The following is an 18,137-nucleotide window of genomic DNA, read 5'->3' as shown; positions in this document are numbered from 1 at the left end:
CAGTGTTTTATCTGCCAAAATGCTGTTTATAGGTGGAATCACTGTTTTATGTGGCAAAATGCTGTTTGGAGAGAGAAATACTGTTTTATGTGGCAAAATGCTGTTTGGAGAGAGAAACACTGTTTTATGTGGCAAAATGCTGTTTGGAGAGAGAAACACTGTTTTATGTGGCAAAATGCTGTTTTGTGGTGGAATGACTGTTTTATGTGGCAAAATGCTGTTTTGGGGTGGAATGACTGTTTTATGTGGCAAAATGCTGTTTTGTGGTGGAATCACTGTTTTATGTGGCAAAATGCTGTTTTGGGGTGGAATGACTGTTTTATGTGGCAAAATGCTGTTTATGGCTGGAAACGGCATTTTTTGCCTTTAAAGGCTGTTTTGATGGAGAAACAGTGTTTCATCTGCCAAAATGCTGTTTATAGGTGGAATCACTGTTTTATGTGGCAAAATGCTGTTTGGAGAGAGAAACACTGTTTTATGTGGCAAAATACTGTTTTGTGGTGGAATGACTGTTTTATGTGGCAAAATGCTGTTTGGAGAGAGAAACACTGTTTAATGTGGCAAAATGCTGTTTTGTGGTGGAATCACTGTTTTATGTGGCAAAATCCTGTTTGGAGAGAGACACACTGTATTATGTGGCAAAATGCTGTTTTGTGGTGGAATCACTGTTTTATGTGGCAAAACGCTGTTTTGGGCTAGAAACAGCGTTTTTTGCCGTTAAAGGCTGTTTGGATGGAGAAACAGTGTTTTATCTGCCAAAATGCTGTTTATAGGTGGATTCACTGTTTTATGTGGCAAAATGCTGTTTCTGGCTGGAAACAGCGTTTTTTGCCTCTAAAGGTTGTTTAGAGGTCAGAATCACTGTTTTATGTGGGAAAACACTGTTTTAGGCTGGAAACAGCGTTTTTTGCCGTTAAAGGCTGTTTGGATGGAGAAACAGTGTTTTATCTGCCAAAATGCTGTTTATAGGTGGAATCACTGTTTTATGTTGCAAAATGCTGTTTGGAGAGAGAAACACTGTTTTATGTGGCAAAATGCTGTTTGGAGAGAGAAACACTATTTTATGTGGCAAAATGCTGTTTTGTGGTGGAATCACTGTTTTATGTGGCAAAACGCTGTTTTGGGCTGGAAACAGCGTTTTTTGCCGTTAAAGGCTGTTTGGATGGAGAAACAGTGTTTTATCTGCCAAAATGCTGTTTATAGGTGGATTCACTGTTTTATGTGGCAAAATGCTGTTTCTGGCTGGAAACAGCGTTTTTTGCCTCTAAAGGTTGTTTAGAGGTCAGAATTACTGTTTTATGTGGCAAATCACTGTTTTAGGCTGGAAACAGCGTTTTTTGCCGTTAAAGGCTGTTTGGATGGAGAAACAGTGTTTTATCTGCCAAAATGCTGTTTATAGGTGGAATCACTGTTTTATGTGGCAAAATGCTGTTTGGAGAGAGAAATACTGTTTTATGTGGCAAAATGCTGTTTGGAGAGAGAAACACTGTTTTATGTGGCAAAATGCTGTTTGGAGAGAGAAACACTGTTTTATGTGGCAAAATGCTGTTTTGTGGTGGAATGACTGTTTTATGTGGCAAAATGCTGTTTTGGGGTGGAATGACTGTTTTATGTGGCAAAATGCTGTTTTGTGGTGGAATCACTGTTTTATGTGGCAAAATGCTGTTTTGGGGTGGAATGACTGTTTTATGTGGCAAAATGCTGTTTATGGCTGGAAACGGCATTTTTTGCCTTTAAAGGCTGTTTTGATGGAGAAACAGTGTTTCATCTGCCAAAATGCTGTTTATAGGTGGAATCACTGTTTTATGTGGCAAAATGCTGTTTGGAGAGAGAAACACTGTTTTATGTGGCAAAATACTGTTTTGTGGTGGAATGACTGTTTTATGTGGCAAAATGCTGTTTGGAGAGAGAAACACTGTTTAATGTGGCAAAATGCTGTTTTGTGGTGGAATCACTGTTTTATGTGGCAAAATCCTGTTTGGAGAGAGACACACTGTATTATGTGGCAAAATGCTGTTTTGTGGTGGAATCACTGTTTTATGTGGCAAAATACTGTTTTGGGGTGGAATGACTGTTTTATGTGGCAAAATGCTGTTTCTGGCTGGAAACAGCGTTTTTTGCGTTTAAAAGCAGTTTGGAGGCAGAATCACTGTTTTATGTGGCCAAATGCTGTTTGGAGAGAGAAACACTGTTTTATGTGGCAAAATGCTGTTTGGAGAGAGAAACACTGTTTTATGTGGCAAAATGCTGTTTTGTGGTGGAATGACTGTTTTATGTGGCAAAATGCTGTTTTGGGGTGGAATGACTGTTTTATGTGGCAAAATGCTGTTTGGAGAGAGAAACACTGTTTTATGTGGCAAAATGCTGTTTTGGGGTGGAATGATTGTTTTATGTGGCAAAATGCTGTTTGGAGAGAGAAACACTGTTTTATGTGGCAAAATGCTGTTTTATGGTGGAATCACTGTTTTATGTGGCAAAATGCTGTTTTGGGGTGGAATGACTGTTTTATGTGGCAAAATGCTGTTTGGAGAGAGAAACACTGTTTTATGTGGCAAAATGCTGTTTTGTGGTGGAATCACTGTTTTATGTGGCAAAATGCTGTTTTGGGGTGGAATGACTGTTTTATGTGGCAAAATGCTGTTTCTGGCTGGAAACGGCATTTTTTGCCTTTAAAGGCTGTTTTGATGGAGAAACAGTGTTTCATCTGCCAAAATGCTGTTTATAGGTGGAATCACTGTTTTATGTGGTAAAATGCTGTTTGGAGAGAGAAACACTGTTTTATGTGGCAAAATACTGTTTTGTGGTGGAATGACTGTTTTATGTGGCAAAATGCTGTTTGGAGATAGAAACACTGTTTAATGTGGCAAAATGCTGTTTTGTGGTGGAATCACTGTTTTATGTGGCAAAATCCTGTTTGGAGAGAGACACACTGTATTATGTGGCAAAATGCTGTTTTGTGGTGGAATCACTGTTTTATGTGGCAAAATACTGTTTTGGGGTGGAATGACTGTTTTATGTGGCAAAATGCTGTTTCTGGCTGGAAACAGCGTTTTTTGCGTTTAAAAGCAGTTTGGAGGCAGAATCACTGTTTTATGTGGCCAAATGCTGTTTGGAGAGAGAAACACTGTTTTATGTGGCAAAATGCTGTTTGGAGAGAGAAACACTGTTTTATGTGGCAAAATGCTGTTTTGTGGTGGAATGACTGTTTTATGTGGCAAAATGCTGTTTGGAGAGAGAAACACTGTTTTATGTGGCAAAATGCTGTTTGGAGAGAGAAACACTATTTTATGTGGCAAAATGCTGTTTCGGGCTGGAAACGGCATTTTTTGCCTTTCAAGGCTGTTTGGATGGAGAAACAGTGTTTTATCTGCCAAAATGCTGTTTATAGGTGGAATCACTGTTTTATGTGGCAAAATGCTGTTTGGAGAGAGAAACACTGTTTTATGTGGCAAAATGCTGTTTGGAGAGAGAAACACTATTTTATGTGGCAAAATGCTGTTTTGTGGTGGAATCACTGTTTTATGTGGCAAAACGCTGTTTTGGGCTGGAAACAGCGTTTTTTGCCGTTAAAGGCTGTTTGGATGGAGAAACAGTATTTTATCTGCCAAAATGCTGTTTATAGGTGGATTCACTGTTTTATGTGGCAAAATGCTGTTTCTGGCTGGAAACAGCGTTTTTTGCCTCTAAAAGTTGTTTGGAGGTCAGAATCACTGTTTTATGTGGCAAAACGCTGTTTTAGGCTGGAAACAGCGTTTTTTGCCGTTAAAGGCTGTTTGGATGGAGAAACAGTGTTTTATCTGCCAAAATGCTGTTTATAGGTGGAATCACTGTTTTACGTGGCAAAATGCTGTTTGGAGAGAGAAACACTGTTTTATGTGGCAAAATGCTGTTTGGAGAGAGAAACACTATTTTATGTGGCAAAATGCTGTTTTGTGGTGGAATCACTGTTTTATGTGGCAAAACGCTGTTTCTGGCTGGAAACAGCGTTTTTTGCCTCTAAAAGTTGTTTGGAGGCAGAATCACTGTTTTATGTGGCAAAACGCTGTTTGGAAAGAGAAACACTATTTTATGTGGTAAAATGCTGTTTTGTGGTGGAATCACTGTTTTATGTGGCAAAACGCTGTGTGCCCCAAAAGTGACCCCAAAGTTCAAAAGGTCACCAATGTTAAGTCAATGACGGCCTTCTCATCAACTTTACTGAGGCCTTTTCAGCCATGCAAGTCCCGATTGACTTGCAACCACTTTTGCCTGAAAGCTGGTGTCCCACCGAACATGTGAGTTCAAAGTTGTCATCCTAGGACCACAGGAAGTGCCCCAAAAGTGACCCCAAAGTTCAAAAGGTCACCAATGTTAAGTCAATGACGGCCTTCTCATCAACTTTACTGAGGCCTTTTCAGCCATGCAAGTCCCGATTTACTTGAAACCACTTTTGCCTGAAAGCTGGCCACCCACCGAACGAGTGAGTCCAATTTTGTCCTTCTAGGACCACAGGAAGTGCCCCAAAAGTGACCCCAAAGTTCAAAAGGTCACCAATGTTAAGTCAATGACGGCCTTCTCATCAACTTTACTGAGGCCTTTTCAGCCATGCAAGTCCCGATTGACTTGCAACCACTTTTGCCTGAAAGCTGGCGTCCCACCGAACATGTGAGTTCAAAGTTGTCATCCTAGGACCACAGGAAGTGCCCCAAAAGTGACCCCAAAGTTCAAAAGTTGGCCAATGTATGAGGAACAAATTTACTGAGGCCTTTTCAGCCATGCAAGTCCCGATTGACTTGCAACCACTTTTGCCTGATAGCTGGCGTCCCACCGAACGTGTGAGTTCAATTTTGTCCTTCTCGGACCACAGGAAGTGCCCCAAAAGTGACCCCAAAGTTCAAAAGGTCACCAATGTTAAGTCAATGACGGCCTTTTCATACACTTTACTGAGGCCTTTTCAGCCATGCAAGTCCCGAATGACTTGCAACCACTCTTGCCTGAAAGCTGGCCACCCACCGAACGAGTGAGTCCAATTTTGTCCTTCTAGGACCACAGGAAGTGCCCCAAAAGTGACCCCAAAGTTCAAAAGGTCACCAATGTTAAGTCAATGACGGCCTTCTCATCAACTTTACTGAGGCCTTTTCAGCCATGCAAGTCCCGATTTACTTGAAACCACTTTTGCCTGAAAGCTGGCCACCCACCGAACGAGTGAATCCAATTTTGTCCTTCTAGGACCACAGGAAGTGCCCCAAAAGTGACCCCAAAGTTCAAAAGGTCACCAATGTTAAGTCAATGACGGCCTTCTCATCAACTTTACTGAGGCCTTTTCAGCCATGCAAGTCCCGATTGACTTGCAACCACTTTTGCCTGAAAGCTGGCGTCCCACCGAACATGTGAGTTCAAAGTTGTCATCCTAGGACCACAGGAAGTGCCCCAAAAGTGACCCCAAAGTTCAAAAGTTGGCCAATGTATGAGGAACAAATTTACTGAGGCCTTTTCAGCCATGCAAGTCCCGATTGACTTGCAACCACTTTTGCCTGATAGCTGGCGTCCCACCGAACGTGTGAGTTCAATTTTGTCCTTCTCGGACCACAGGAAGTGCCCCAAAAGTGACCCCAAAGTTCAAAAGGTCACCAATGTTAAGTCAATGACGGCCTTTTCATACACTTTACTGAGGCCTTTTCAGCCATGCAAGTCCCGATTGACTTGCAACCACTCTTGCCTGAAAGCTGGCCACCCACCGAACGAGTGAGTCCAATTTTGTCCTTCTAGGACCACAGGAAGTGCCCCAAAAGTGACCCCAAAGTTCAAAAGGTCACCAATGTTAAGTCAATGACGGCCTTCTCATCAACTTTACTGAGGCCTTTTCAGCCATGCAAGTCCCGATTTACTTGAAACCACTTTTGCCTGAAAGCTGGCCACCCACCGAACGAGTGAGTCCAATTTTGTCCTTCTAGGACCACAGGAAGTGCCCCAAAAGTGACCCCAAAGTTCAAAAGGTCACCAATGTTAAGTCAATGACGGCCTTCTCATCAACTTTACTGAGGCCTTTTCAGCCATGCAAGTCCCGATTGACTTGCAACCACTTTTGCCTGAAAGCTGGCGTCCCACCGAACATGTGAGTTCAAAGTTGTCATCCTAGGACCACAGGAAGTGCCCCAAAAGTGAGCCCAAAGTTCAAAAGTTGGCCAATGTATGAGGAACAAATTTACTGAGGCCTTTTCAGCCATGCAAGTCCCGATTGACTTGCAACCACTTTTGCCTGATAGCTGGCGTCCCACCGAACGTGTGAGTTCAATTTTGTCCTTCTCGGACCACAGGAAGTGCCCCAAAAGTGACCCCAAAGTTCAAAAGGTCACCAATGTTAAGTCAATGACGGCCTTTTCATACACTTTACTGAGGCCTTTTCAGCCATGCAAGTCCCGATTGACTTGCAACCACTCTTGCCTGAAAGCTGGCCACCCACCGAACGAGTGAGTCCAATTTTGTCCTTCTAGGACCACAGGAAGTGCCCCAAAAGTGACCCCAAAGTTCAAAAGGTCACCAATGTTAAGTCAATGACGGCCTTCTCATCAACTTTACTGAGGCCTTTTCAGCCATGCTTGTCCCGATTTACTTGAAACCACTTTTGCCTGAAAGCTGGCCACCCACCGAACGAGTGAGTCCAATTTTGTCCTTCTAGGACCACAGGAAGTGCCCCAAAAGTGACCCCAAAGTTCAAAAGGTCACCAATGTTAAGTCAATGACGGCCTTCTCATCAACTTTACTGAGGCCTTTTCAGCCATGCAAGTCCCGATTGACTTGCAACCACTTTTGCCTGAAAGCTGGCGTCCCACCGAACATGTGAGTTCAAAGTTGTCATCCTAGGACCACAGGAAGTGCCCCAAAAGTGACCCCAAAGTTCAAAAGTTGGCCAATGTATGAGGAACAAATTTACTGAGGCCTTTTCAGCCATGCAAGTCCCGATTGACTTGCAACCACTTTTGCCTGATAGCTGGCGTCCCACCGAACGTGTGAGTTCAATTTTGTCCTTCTCGGACCACAGGAAGTGCCCCAAAAGTGACCCCAAAGTTCAAAAGGTCACCAATGTTAAGTCAATGACGGCCTTTTCATACACTTTACTGAGGCCTTTTCAGCCATGCAAGTCCCGATTGACTTGCAACCACTCTTGCCTGAAAGCTGGCCACCCACCGAACGAGTGAGTCCAATTTTGTCCTTCTAGGACCACAGGAAGTGCCCCAAAAGTGACCCCAAAGTTCAAAAGGTCACCAATGTTAAGTCAATGACGGCCTTCTCATCAACTTTACTGAGGCCTTTTCAGCCATGCAAGTCCCGATTTACTTGAAACCACTTTTGCCTGAAAGCTGGCCACCCACCGAACGAGTGAGTCCAATTTTGTCCTTCTAGGACCACAGGAAGTGCCCCAAAAGTGACCCCAAAGTTCAAAAGGTCACCAATGTTAAGTCAATGACGGCCTTCTCATCAACTTTACTGAGGCCTTTTCAGCCATGCAAGTCCCGATTGACTTGCAACCACTTTTGCCTGAAAGCTGGCGTCCCACCAAACATGTGAGTTCAAAGTTGTCATCCTAGGACCACAGGAAGTGCCCCAAAAGTGACCCCAAAGTTCAAAAGTTGGCCAATGTATGAGGAACAAATTTACTGAGGCCTTTTCAGCCATGCAAGTCCCGATTGACTTGCAACCACTTTTGCCTGATAGCTGGCGTCCCACCGAACGTGTGAGTTCAATTTTGTCCTTCTCGGACCACAGGAAGTGCCCCAAAAGTGACCCCAAAGTTCAAAAGGTCACCAATGTTAAGTCAATGACGGCCTTTTCATACACTTTACTGAGGCCTTTTCAGCCATGCAAGTCCCGATTGACTTGCAACCACTCTTGCCTGAAAGCTGGCCACCCACCGAACGAGTGAGTCCAATTTTGTCCTTCTAGGACCACAGGAAGTGCCCCAAAAGTGACCCCAAAGTTCAAAAGGTCACCAATGTTAAGTCAATGACGGCCTTCTCATCAACTTTACTGAGGCCTTTTCAGCCATGCAAGTCCCGATTTACTTGAAACCACTTTTGCCTGAAAGCTGGCCACCCACCGAACGAGTGAGTCCAATTTTGTCCTTCTAGGAACACAGGAAGTGCCCCAAAAGTGACCCCAAAGTTCAAAAGGTCACCAATGTTAAGTCAATGACGGCCTTCTCATCAACTTTACTGAGGCCTTTTCAGCCATGCAAGTCCCGATTGACTTGCAACCACTTTTGCCTGAAAGCTGGCGTCCCACCGAACATGTGAGTTCAAAGTTGTCATCCTAGGACCACAGGAAGTGCCCCAAAAGTGACCCCAAAGTTCAAAAGTTGGCCAATGTATGAGGAACAAATTTACTGAGGCCTTTTCAGCCATGCAAGTCCCGATTGACTTGCAACCACTTTTGCCTGATAGCTGGCGTCCCACCGAACGTGTGAGTTCAATTTTGTCCTTCTCGGACCACAGGAAGTGCCCCAAAAGTGACCCCAAAGTTCAAAAGGTCACCAATGTTAAGTCAATGACGGCCTTTTCATACACTTTACTGAGGCCTTTTCAGCCATGCAAGTCCCGATTGACTTGCAACCACTCTTGCCTGAAAGCTGGCCACCCACCGAACGAGTGAGTCCAATTTTGTCCTTCTAGGACCACAGGAAGTGCCCCAAAAGTGACCCCAAAGTTCAAAAGGTCACCAATGTTAAGTCAATGACGGCCTTCTCATCAACTTTACTGAGGCCTTTTCAGCCATGCTTGTCCCGATTTACTTGAAACCACTTTTGCCTGAAAGCTGGCCACCCACCGAACGAGTGAGTCCAATTTTGTCCTTCTAGGACCACAGGAAGTGCCCCAAAAGTGACCCCAAAGTTCAAAAGGTCACCAATGTTAAGTCAATGACGGCCTTCTCATCAACTTTACTGAGGCCTTTTCAGCCATGCAAGTCCCGATTGACTTGCAACCACTTTTGCCTGAAAGCTGGCGTCCCACCGAACATGTGAGTTCAAAGTTGTCATCCTAGGACCACAGGAAGTGCCCCAAAAGTGACCCCAAAGTTCAAAAGTTGGCCAATGTATGAGGAACAAATTTACTGAGGCCTTTTCAGCCATGCAAGTCCCGATTGACTTGCAACCACTTTTGCCTGATAGCTGGCGTCGCACCGAACGTGTGAGTTAAATTTTGTCCTTCTCGGACCACAGGAAGTGCCCCAAAAGTGACCCCAAAGTTCAAAAGGTCACCAATGTTAAGTCAATGACGGCCTTTTCATACACTTTACTGAGGCCTTTTCAGCCATGCAAGTCCCGATTGACTTGCAACCACTCTTGCCTGAAAGCTGGCCACCCACCGAACGAGTGAGTCCAATTTTGTCCTTCTAGGACCACAGGAAGTGCCCCAAAAGTGACCCCAAAGTTCAAAAGTTCACCAATGTTAAGTCAATGACGGCCTTCTCATCAACTTTACTGAGGCCTTTTCAGCCATGCAAGTCCCGATTTACTTGCAACCACTTTTGCCTGAAAGCTGGCCACCCACCGAACGAGTGAGTCCAATTTTGTCCTTCTAGGACCACAGGAAGTGCCCCAAAAGTGACCCCAAAGTTCAAAAGGTCACCAATGTTAAGTCAATGACGGCCTTCTCATCAACTTTACTGAGGCCTTTTCAGCCATGCAAGTCCCGATTGACTTGCAACCACTTTTGCCTGAAAGCTGGCGTCCCACCGAACATGTGAGTTCAAAGTTGTCATCCTAGGACCACAGGAAGTGCCCCAAAAGTGACCCCAAAGTTCAAAAGGTGGCCAATGTATGAGGAACAAATTTACTGAGGCCTTTTCAGACATGCAAGTCCCGATTGACTTGCAACCACTTTTGCCTGATAGCTGGCGTCCCACCGAACGTGTGAGTTCAATTTTGTCCTTCTCGGACCACAGGAAGTTCCCCAAAAGTGACCCCAAAGTTCAAAAGGTCACCAATGTTAAGTCAATGACGGCCTTCTCATCAACTTTACTGAGGCCTTTTCAGCCATGCAAGTCCCGATTGACTTGCAACCACTTTTGCCTGAAAGCTGGCGTCCCACCGAACATGTGAGTTCAAAGTTGTCATCCTAGGACCACAGGAAGTGCCCCAAAAGTGACCCCAAAGTTCAAAAGGTCACCAATGTTAAGTCAATGACGGCCTTCTCATCAACTTTACTGAGGCCTTTTCAGCCATGCAATGTCCCACTTTAATTGCAGTTTGGATGGAGAAACAGTGTTTTATCTGCCAAAATGCTTTTTATAGGTGGAATCACTGTTTTATGTGGCAAAATGCTGTTTCTGGCTGGAAACAGTGTTTTTTGCCTTTAAAGGCTGTTTGGATGGAGAAACAGTGTTTTATCTACCAAAATGCTGTTTATAGGTGGAATCACTGTTTTATGTGGCAAAATGCTCTTTCTGGCTGGAAACAGCGTTTTTTGTCTTTAAAGGCTGTTTGGATGGAGAAACAGTGTTTTATCTGCCAAAATGCTGTTTTGTGGTGGAATCACTGTTTTATGTGGCAAAACGCTGTTTTGGGCTAGAAACAGCGTTTTTTGCCGTTAAAGGCTGTTTGGATGGAGAAACAGTGTTTTATCTGCCAAAATGCTGTTTATAGGTGGATTCACTGTTTTATGTGGCAAAATGCTGTTTCTGGCTGCAAACAGCGTTTTTTGCCTCTAAAGGTTGTTTAGAGGTCAGAATCACTGTTTTATGTGGCAAAACACTGTTTTAGGCTGGAAACAGCGTTTTTTGCCGTTAAAGGCTGTTTGGATGGAGAAACAGTGTTTTATCTGCCAAAATGCTGTTTATAGGTGGAATCACTGTTTTATGTGGCAAAATGCTGTTTGGAGTGAGAAACACTATTTTATGTGGCAAAATGCTGTTTTGTGGTGGAATCACTGTTTTATGTGGCAAAACGCTGTTTTGGGCTAGAAACAGCGTTTTTTGCCGTTAAAGGCTGTTTGGATGGAGAAACAGTGTTTTATCTGCCAAAATGCTGTTTATAGGTGGATTCACTGTTTTATGTGGCAAAATGCTGTTTCTGGCTGCAAACAGCGTTTTTTGCCTCTAAAGGTTGTTTAGAGGTCAGAATCACTGTTTTATGTGGCAAAACACTGTTTTAGGCTGGAAACAGCGTTTTTTGCCGTTAAAGGCTGTTTGGATGGAGAAACAGTGTTTTATCTGCCAAAATGCTGTTTATAGGTGGAATCACTGTTTTATGTGGCAAAATGCTGTTTGGAGTGAGAAACACTATTTTATGTGGCAAAATGCTGTTTTGTGGTGGAATCACTGTTTTATGTGGCAAAACGCTGTTTTGGGCTAGAAACAGCGTTTTTTGCCGTTAAAGGCTGTTTGGATGGAGAAACAGTGTTTTATCTGCCAAAATGCTGTTTATAGGTGGAATCACTGTTTTATGTGGCAAAATGCTGTTTCTGGCTGCAAACAGCGTTTTTTGCCACTAAAGGTTGTTTAGAGGTCAGAATCACTGTTTTATGTGGCAAAACACTGTTTTAGGCTGGAAACAGCGTTTTTTGCCGTTAAAGGCTGTTTGGATGGAGAAACAGTGTTTTATCTGCCAAAATGCTGTTTATAGGTGGTTTCACTGTTTTATGTGGCAAAATGCTGTTTCTGGCTGGAAACAGCGTTTTTTGCCTCTAAAGGTTGTTTAGAGGTCAGAATCACTGTTTTATGTGGCAAAACACTGTTTTAGGCTGGAAACAGCGTTTTTTGCCGTTAAAGGCTGTTTGGATGGAGAAACAGTGTTTTATCTGCCAAAATGCTGTTTATAGGTGGAATCACTGTTTTATGTGGCAAAATGCTGTTTGGAGAGAGAAACACTGTTTTATGTGGCAAAATGCTGTTTGGAGAGAGAAACACTGTTTTATGTGGCAAAATGCTGTTTCTGGCTGGAAACAGCGTTTTTTGCCTCTAAAGGTTGTTTAGAGGTCAGAATCACTGTTTTATGTGGGAAAACACTGTTTTAGGCTGGAAACAGCGTTTTTTGCCGTTAAAGGCTGTTTGGATGGAGAAACAGTGTTTTATCTGCCAAAATGCTGTTTATAGGTGGAATCACTGTTTTATGTGGCAAAATGCTGTTTGGAGAGAGAAACACTGTTTTATGTGGCAAAATGCTGTTTTGTGGTGGAATCACTGTTTTATGTGGCAAAACGCTGTTTTGGGCTAGAAACAGCGTTTTTTGCCGTTAAAGGCTGTTTGGATGGAGAAACAGTGTTTTATCTGCCAAAATGCTGTTTATAGGTGGATTCACTGTTTTATGTGGCAAAATGCTGTTTCTGGCTGCAAACAGCGTTTTTTACCTCTAAAGGTTGTTTAGAGGTCAGAATCACTGTTTTATGTGGCAAAACACTGTTTTAGGCTGGAAACAGCGTTTTTTGCCGTTAAAGGCTGTTTGGATGGAGAAACAGTGTTTTATCTGCCAAAATGCTGTTTATAGGTGGAATCACTGTTTTATGTGGCAAAATGCTGTTTGGAGAGAGAAACACTGTTTTATGTGGCAAAATGCTGTTTTGTGGTGGAATCACTGTTTTATGTGGCAAAACGCTGTTTTGGGCTAGAAACAGCGTTTTTTGCCGTTAAAGGCTGTTTGGATGGAGAAACAGTGTTTTATCTGCCAAAATGCTGTTTATAGGTGGATTCACTGTTTTATGTGGCAAAATGCTGTTTCTGGCTGCAAACAGCGTTTTTTGCCTCTAAAGGTTGTTTAGAGGTCAGAATCACTGTTTTATGTGGCAAAACACTGTTTTAGGCTGGAAACAGCGTTTTTTGCCGTTAAAGGCTGTTTGGATGGAGAAACAGTGTTTTATCTGCCAAAATGCTGTTTATAGGTGGATTCACTGTTTTATGGGGCAAAATGCTTTTTCTGGCTGGAAACAGCGTTTTTTGCCTCTAAAGGTTGTTTAGAGGTCAGAATCACTGTTTTATGTGGGAAAACACTGTTTTAGGCTGGAAACAGCGTTTTTTGCCGTTAAAGGCTGTTTGGATGGAGAAACAGTGTTTTATCTGCCAAAATGCTGTTTATAGGTGGAATCACTGTTTTATGTGGCAAAATGCTGTTTGGAGAGAGAAACACTGTTTTATGTGGCAAAATGCTGTTTTGTGGTGGAATCACTGTTTTATGTGGCAAAACGCTGTTTTGGGCTAGAAACAGCGTTTTTTGCCGTTAAAGGCTGTTTGGATGGAGAAACAGTGTTTTATCTGCCAAAATGCTGTTTATAGGTGGATTCACTGTTTTATGTGGCAAAATGCTGTTTCTGGCTGCAAACAGCGTTTTTTACCTCTAAAGGTTGTTTAGAGGTCAGAATCACTGTTTTATGTGGCAAAACACTGTTTTAGGCTGGAAACAGCGTTTTTTGCCGTTAAAGGCTGTTTGGATGGAGAAACAGTGTTTTATCTGCCAAAATGCTGTTTATAGGTGGAATCACTGTTTTATGTGGCAAAATGCTGTTTGGAGAGAGAAACACTGTTTTATGTGGCAAAATGCTGTTTTGTGGTGGAATCACTGTTTTATGTGGCAAAACGCTGTTTTGGGCTAGAAACAGCGTTTTTTGCCGTTAAAGGCTGTTTGGATGGAGAAACAGTGTTTTATCTGCCAAAATGCTGTTTATAGGTGGAATCACTGTTTTATGTGGCAAAATGCTGTTTGGAGAGAGAAACACTGTTTTATGTGGCAAAATGCTGTTTTGTGGTGGAATCACTGTTTTATGTGTCAAAACGCTGTTTTGGGCTAGAAACAGCGTTTTTTGCCGTTAAAGGCTGTTTGGATGGAGAAACAGTGTTTTATCTGCCAAAATGCTGTTTATAGGTGGATTCACTGTTTTATGTGGCAAAATGCTGTTTCTGGCTGCAAACAGCGTTTTTTACCTCTAAAGGTTGTTTAGAGGTCAGAATCACTGTTTTATGTGGCAAAACACTGTTTTAGGCTGGAAACAGCGTTTTTTGCCGTTAAAGGCTGTTTGGATGGAGAAACAGTGTTTTATCTGCCAAAATGCTGTTTATAGGTGGAATCACTGTTTTATGTGGCAAAATGCTGTTTGGAGAGAGAAACACTGTTTTATGTGGCAAAATGCTGTTTTGTGGTGGAATCACTGTTTTATGTGGCAAAACGCTGTTTTGGGCTAGAAACAGCGTTTTTTGCCGTTAAAGGCTGTTTGGATGGAGAAACAGTGTTTTATCTGCCAAAATGCTGTTTATAGGTGGAATCACTGTTTTATGTGGCAAAATGCTGTTTGGAGAGAGAAACACTGTTTTATGTGGCAAAATGCTGTTTTGTGGTGGAATCACTGTTTTATGTGTCAAAACGCTGTTTTGGGCTAGAAACAGCGTTTTTTTGCCGTTAAAGGCTGTTTGGATGGAGAAACAGTGTTTTATCTGCCAAAATGCTGTTTATAGGTGGATTCACTGTTTTATGTGGCAAAATGCTGTTTCTGGCTGCAAACAGCGTTTTTTACCTCTAAAGGTTGTTTAGAGGTCAGAATCACTGTTTTATGTGGCAAAACACTGTTTTAGGCTGGAAACAGCGTTTTTTGCCGTTAAAGGCTGTTTGGATGGAGAAACAGTGTTTTATCTGCCAAAATGCTGTTTATAGGTGGAATCACTGTTTTATGTGGCAAAATGCTGTTTGGAGAGAGAAACACTGTTTTATGTGGCAAAATGCTATTTGGAGAGAGAAACACTATTTTATGTGGCAAAATGCTGTTTTGTGGTGGAATCACTGTTTTATGTGGCAAAACGCTGTTTTGGGCTAGAAACAGCGTTTTTTGCCGTTAAAGGCTGTTTGGATGGAGAAACAGTGTTTTATCTGCCAAAATGCTGTTTATAGGTGGATTCACTGTTTTATGTGGCAAAATGCTGTTTCTGGCTGCAAACAGCGTTTTTTACCTCTAAAGGTTGTTTAGAGGTCAGAATCACTGTTTTATGTGGCAAAACACTGTTTTAGGCTGGAAACAGCGTTTTTTGCCGTTAAAGGCTGTTTGGATGGAGAAACAGTGTTTTATCTGCCAAATGCTGTTTATAGGTGGAATCACTGTTTTATGTGGCAAAATGCTGTTTTGGAGAGAGAAACACTGTTTTATGTGGCAAAATGCTGTTTGGAGAGAGAAACACTGTTTTATGTGGCAAAATGCTGTTTCTGGCTGGAAACAGCGTTTTTTTGCCTCTAAAGGTTGTTTAGAGGTCAGAATCACTGTTTTATGTGGGAAAACACTGTTTTAGGCTGGAAACAGCGTTTTTTGCCGTTAAAGGCTGTTTGGATGGAGAAACAGTGTTTTATCTGCCAAAATGCTGTTTATAGGTGGAATCACTGTTTTATGTGGCAAAATGCTGTTTGGAGAGAGAAACACTGTTTTATGTGGCAAAATGCTGTTTTGTGGTGGAATCACTGTTTTATGTGGCAAAACGCTGTTTTGGGCTAGAAACAGCGTTTTTTGCCGTTAAAGGCTGTTTGGATGGAGAAACAGTGTTTTATCTGCCAAAATGCTGTTTATAGGTGGATTCACTGTTTTATGTGGCAAAATGCTGTTTCTGGCTGCAAACAGCGTTTTTTACCTCTAAAGGTTGTTTAGAGGTCAGAATCACTGTTTTATGTGGCAAAACACTGTTTTAGGCTGGAAACAGCGTTTTTTGCCGTTAAAGGCTGTTTGGATGGAGAAACAGTGTTTTATCTGCCAAAATGCTGTTATAGGTGGATTCACTGTTTTATGTGGCAAAATGCTGTTTCTGGCTGGAAACAGCGTTTTTTGCCTCTAAAGGTTGTTTAGAGGTCAGAATCACTGTTTTATGTGGCAAAACACTGTTTTAGGCTGGAAACAGCGTTTTTTGCCGTTAAAGACTGTTTGGATGGAGAAACAGTGTTTTATCTGCCAAAATGCTGTTTATAGGTGGAATCACTGTTTTATGTGGCAAAATGCTGTTTGGAGAGAGAAACACTATTTTATGTGGCAAAATGCTGTTTTGTGGTGGAATCACTGTTTTATGTGTCAAAACGCTGTTTTGGGCTAGAAACAGCGTTTTTTGCCGTTAAAGGCTGTTTGGATGGAGAAACAGTGTTTTATCTGCCAAAATGCTGTTTATAGGTGGTTTCACTGTTTTATGTGGCAAAATGCTGTTTCTGGCTGGAAACAGCGTTTTTTGCCTCTAAAGGTTGTTTAGAGGTCAGAATCACTGTTTTATGTGGCAAAACACTGTTTTAGGCTGGAAACAGCGTTTTTTGCCGTTAAAGGCTGTTTGGATGGAGAAACAGTGTTTTATCTGCCAAAATGCTGTTTATAGGTGGAATCACTGTTTTATGTGGCAAAATGCTGTTTGGAGAGAGAAACACTGTTTTATGTGGCAAAATGCTGTTTGGAGAGAGAAACACTGTTTTATGTGGCAAAATGCTGTTTCTGGCTGGAAACAGCGTTTTTTGCCTCTAAAGGTTGTTTAGAGGTCAGAATCACTGTTTTATGTGGGAAAACACTGTTTTAGGCTGGAAACAGCGTTTTTTGCCGTTAAAGGCTGTTTGGATGGAGAAACAGTGTTTTATCTGCCAAAATGCTGTTTATAGGTGAATCACTGTTTTATGTGGCAAAATGCTGTTTGGAGAGAGAAACACTGTTTTATGTGGCAAAATGCTGTTTTGTGGTGGAATCACTGTTTTATGTGGCAAAACGCTGTTTTGGGCTAGAAACAGCGTTTTTTGCCGTTAAAGGCTGTTTGGATGGAGAAACAGTGTTTTATCTGCCAAAATGCTGTTTATAGGTGGAATCACTGTTTTATGTGGCAAAATGCTGTTTGGAGAGAGAAACACTGTTTTATGTGGCAAAATGCTGTTTTGTGGTGGAATCACTGTTTTATGTGGCAAAACGCTGTTTTGGGCTAGAAACAGCGTTTTTTGCCGTTAAAGGCTGTTTGGATGGAGAAACAGTGTTTTATCTGCCAAAATGCTGTTTATAGGTGGATTCACTGTTTTATGTGGCAAAATGCTGTTTCTGGCTGCAAACAGCGTTTTTTACCTCTAAAGGTTGTTTAGAGGTCAGAATCACTGTTTTATGTGGCAAAACACTGTTTTAGGCTGGAAACAGCGTTTTTTGCCGTTAAAGGCTGTTTGGATGGAGAAACAGTGTTTTATCTGCCAAAATGCTGTTTATAGGTGGAATCACTGTTTTATGTGGCAAAATGCTGTTTGGAGAGAGAAACACTGTTTTATGTGGCAAAATGCTATTTGGAGAGAGAAACACTATTTTATGTGGCAAAATGCTGTTTTGTGGTGGAATCACTGTTTTATGTGGCAAAACGCTGTTTTGGGCTAGAAACAGCGTTTTTTGCCGTTAAAGGCTGTTTGGATGGAGAAACAGTGTTTTATCTGCCAAAATGCTGTTTATAGGTGGATTCACTGTTTTATGTGGCAAAATGCTGTTTCTGGCTGCAAACAGCGTTTTTTACCTCTAAAGGTTGTTTAGAGGTCAGAATCACTGTTTTATGTGGCAAAACACTGTTTTAGGCTGGAAACAGCGTTTTTTTGCCGTTAAAGGCTGTTTGGATGGAGAAACAGTGTTTTATCTGCCAAAATGCTGTTTATAGGTGGAATCACTGTTTTATGTGGCAAAATGCTGTTTGGAGAGAGAAACACTGTTTTATGTGGCAAAATGCTGTTTGGAGAGAGAAACACTGTTTTATGTGGCAAAATGCTGTTTCTGGCTGGAAACAGCGTTTTTTGCCTCTAAAGGTTGTTTAGAGGTCAGAATCACTGTTTTATGTGGGAAAACACTGTTTTAGGCTGGAAACAGCGTTTTTTGCCGTTAAAGGCTGTTTGGATGGAGAAACAGTGTTTTATCTGCCAAAATGCTGTTTATAGGTGGAATCACTGTTTTATGTGGCAAAATGCTGTTTGGAGAGAGAAACACTGTTTTATGTGGCAAAATGCTGTTTTGTGGTGGAATCACTGTTTTATGTGGCAAAACGCTGTTTTGGGCTAGAAACAGCGTTTTTTGCCGTTAAAGGCTGTTTGGATGGAGAAACAGTGTTTTATCTGCCAAAATGCTGTTTATAGGTGGATTCACTGTTTTATGTGGCAAAATGCTGTTTCTGGCTGCAAACAGCGTTTTTTACCTCTAAAGGTTGTTTAGAGGTCAGAA

Source organism: Centroberyx gerrardi, chromosome 21 (assembly GCF_048128805.1).
Source record: "Centroberyx gerrardi isolate f3 chromosome 21, fCenGer3.hap1.cur.20231027, whole genome shotgun sequence".
Lineage (NCBI taxonomy): Eukaryota > Metazoa > Chordata > Actinopteri > Beryciformes > Berycidae > Centroberyx > Centroberyx gerrardi.
Note: the sequence above shows the minus strand (reverse complement) of the source record.